This window comes from Rhinopithecus bieti, unplaced genomic scaffold, assembly GCF_001698545.2.
Source record: "Rhinopithecus bieti isolate Rb0 unplaced genomic scaffold, ASM169854v2 scaffold_5927, whole genome shotgun sequence".
Lineage (NCBI taxonomy): Eukaryota > Metazoa > Chordata > Mammalia > Primates > Cercopithecidae > Rhinopithecus > Rhinopithecus bieti.
Genome location: NW_016804872.1, coordinates 141,322 through 145,509, shown reverse-complemented (window position 1 = coordinate 145,509; position 4,188 = coordinate 141,322).

The window sequence follows — 4,188 nt, the reverse complement described above, 5'->3', positions numbered from 1 at the left end:
ACTGTTAATTAAAATATGGTATGTAACTCCCAGAATTTTTTTGCACAAATGTAGATTTTAAATGTGCAGACCAACACGAGCATATATATATGTATACATATATATGTGTATATATAAACATTTATTTTATTTTCCCATCAACCAAACTAAAGTTGTTTTAAATTTCTAACAAATTAAGAAATGTTTTTGAGATGAATACATTTACATGCTGATGGGAATGATCCAGTAGAGTGAGATAAATTGATGATATCAGAGAGAAGGAATGTGATAATGCAGAAATTAAGTCTTTGAGATGCAGAAAGAGGGCAGGATCCAGAAGAACTGGGCTTCGATGCAAGAAATTTATTTCATTTACAGCATGAGAAGAGGCAGTGAATATGCATGCAGATGCAGATGATTTGATGAAATTGTTTGTGAGACATCAGGAAATTACTGGCATTTTTTTCTATAAAATTTTTTTCAATAAAATTTTAGAGGAAAGACAAATATATATATATACACACACACATACAGAATTTGGAGGAAAAGAACACTATGTGAAATAATCTTCTGGAAGAGTGGAAATGTAAATGTATCAGGGAAGTGTGGAAATTCTGACCAGCAGAAAGTGCCTTTTAAGCACAAATAGTCATTAATTTAAAGGGCAATATATCTGCAATACTGTGCGTCATTCTCCATTCTGCATTCATCTGCTTAGGAAAAAATTATTGAGTACTAAGCTATCTAGTTACAGCCAGGATTGAACTTTGGCCAGTTATGTACAATGGAGGAAGGGAAGAGCAATGGAACTGAAATGAGTAACTAAAATTATGGAACACAAAATCCAAGTTAGATATTGAAGGAAGTGAGTATGTGAAAGGGTTCATATGTAATAATAATAATAAATTATAGAACAAATCATTGGAGGTGTCAGTGAGGTTGAGTAATTATAGGAGATAAAATTCTAGGCTGAACATAGGAAATAGGATATAGAGTAACTGAACATAGGAAATAGAATATAGAGAAACTGAATATAGGAAATCTTCATCAGAGTGTGTAAAATGATTGCAGCAGAAATTTTGGAGTTACACAATTATTAATATCAATAAGGGCATAGGAGTCAGTGGTTGAGGATGATAGAAGAAATGACAATTGCAGCAGTATGTTCAGGAACTGTGAAGACAAAATAAGGGAGGGATTATTTTTATAGATGTTGAATCATCCATGTATGATTACATGTGAAGTGGTAGAAGAGAGTAAGCTAGGTGCTGAACACAACGGTAAATGAGAAGTGATCTATCTGGCTGTTAGATGAAAGTATTAAAAGAAATATCAATGAAGACTCACGACATGAATTTCAGAAGATCTGGAATTTTGAAGGAGGATGAAGATAAAATGTTTAGAAAAGCAAGGAGAACAACAACAACAACAAACAAAACCAAAACCAAAACTTCTAGAGACCCTGATTGTGTGGTTTAAACTTTCAGTATATTTACAGGCCATATATTCTGAGTTCTGATACTGTTTGTTCAAATAACTTTCCCAAGGTTATTATTGTATTTTAAAATTTTATGGCTCTTTTAACAGAAGATTTAATTTTGAGATAGTTACATCTGTCAATTTTCCCGTTATAGTTTTATATTTTCTTCCCTGCCAAAAGCAAACAACTAATTTTGGGGGTACACATCATCAGCCCTGTATTCAGATAAAGGACTGGCCTCATTTCATGGCATTATTCAGTCCTTTGGATTCCTAATCACTGAGAGGAGTTTAATACTCATCCTTCTTCCCTATTTCTTATCTTGAAAAGCCTAGGCCTCAAGACTTTAGCCTCCATGACTACTAAGGGTTCCTGTATAATATTGTGTATGTATATGTATATACAGTAAGTCCTCACTAAACATCTTCAATAGATTCTTGGAAACCGCAACTTGAAGTGAAATGACATACAGCAGGTCCTCAACATTGTTTTGTTCAACATTGTTTCCTGATAATGTTGATGAGAAATAAACAAGTTAGTTTTGTTATACATTGCCTTGCTTCAAATCGCAGTTTTCAACAACCTACTGACAATGTTAAGTGTGGACTTACTGTACATATCTTATACATATCTATAACTATATATGTGTGTGTTTGTAGGTGTGTGTGTGGCATTGTATGTGTGTGTGTGTATGTATATTTATATCTATATTTTGTTTTCCACAATGTACATATTGTCTCAATAATTTCTATATCATATTTAGATAAGGAGAACGTAAGTTATAAGTACAGCTTCTCTACAATAAGTCAAAAACATTTTGTCCAAGAAAAAATACCCCAGTCTTTGTGGATCACAAAATTTCTCTCTAATGAGGTATACTTAATGCTTCCATATATACAGTACAACTGATTAGCCCAATTCCCTGGACATACCAATACAAAAGTTAACAAATTTCATGGACTGTTGTGAGTTATTAAATGACCAATAATCATATATAAACTGTGAGAAAACTCTAGTAATCGAATGAAGTCCTATTAAGAAATAATGAAATACAACATGTTAACTATGAAACTGGTAAAGATTAAACAAATATTATTACTCCCAGAGGTCCAGTTATTGGAAAATGGACCCTGTTGGATGAAACTAACAAGAGATTACATTGGTACAAATGTACTTGAAATACAGAAATATTCAAAACTTTTGGAGTGTAGAGACTCCCTGACTATTAATAACTTACCTGAGAAAATTATCACATTTGTGTGCAAAGAGGAAGTTTATGTTTGTGGTATTTAAAATGATAAAAGTTGGAAAAATATTAATAATCAAAGGTAATTTGAAAACTGATGTAGTAATATACACCATTAAAACTCAAACTTAGAGAAGGATGCTTAATGACATTGTGAAATGATTACACTATTAAAGAACAGTGGGGAAGAAGAAGGCCACAGAGCAATAAGATACCACTTAGCATAAACTGTTAGTGTCCGTGACTGGCTGGAAGAACATAACCCCAAACTTAATGGTTGTTAAGTTCAAGATACTTTTTGGTTGGGGGATGATTGCATTTCCCATATATATACACACACATACATATATATAGTATTTACAGTACAGTTATTTTATAAATAGATTAAAAGGCTGCTATTATTTAAGTGTCAAGTATAAAAAAAGAGCCTGGTAAAGATCATACATTACAATTGTTATTTATTATGAACTTTGAAGAAAAAAGCTCCAGTTCTTACTACTTTGTTCTTCCTAAATTACTTTATGATCATCATTGCATTTGAACGTAATCTATAACATTACTTAAAAGTCAATTCTTTATTGTACTCATAATATAGACCATTATGATTCCTGAACTTCACTTCCAAGTTATATGTAACATTTCCTCATGGAAGGCTGGGTTTATTAGACCCATCTTCTACATGTTTTCTCTCTAACATGTATGGAAAAGCATTTCGGAAACAGAAATTGTTTGCATCTTCTGCTGATTTTCTTTTGATCTTGAATCCTGCCAGGATAAATTGAAGTGGATTAAACAATATGATGTCAATATCAACACCTAGATGATACTATATGGGGATTTTCCAAAGAATATATTTGAGTTTGTCTCCTCTCAGCTCAGTCTAACGTTGTGAGTGTTTATGCTTGTCTGCTGGTACCCAATTCAAGCTTTTAATTTTGTAAACTTTGTATTTTCCTTCTAACTGCAATGAGAATTCTTACTAATTACACTTCTGTAATGTGTAAGATTTTGTATAGACTTAATTTCCATGTTTAGGTTGTGAAATCTGCCATGAACCATTTGCTATTTCACTGTGCAAGATCAAAATTTTGCATTTAATTTTGGGAGTTGAAAAGAAACTATTTAGTGTCAGGTGGTTAAAAATTTATACTTAGGTTGGGCACGGTGGCCCATGCCTGTAAATCCCAGTAATTTGGGAGGCCGAGGTGGGTGGATAACCTGAGGTCAGGAGTTCCAGACCAGCCTGGCCAACATGGTGAAACCCCATCTCTACTAAAAATACAAAAATTAGCTAGAGGTGGTGGCACATGCCTGTAGTCCCAGCTACTGGGGAGGTTGAGGTAGGGGAATTTCTTGAACCCAGGAGGCAGAGGTTTCGGTGAGCCGAGATGACGCCACTGCACTCCAGCCTGGGCAACAGAGTGAGACTCCATCTCACACACACACACACACACACACACACACACACACACACACAAAAAAA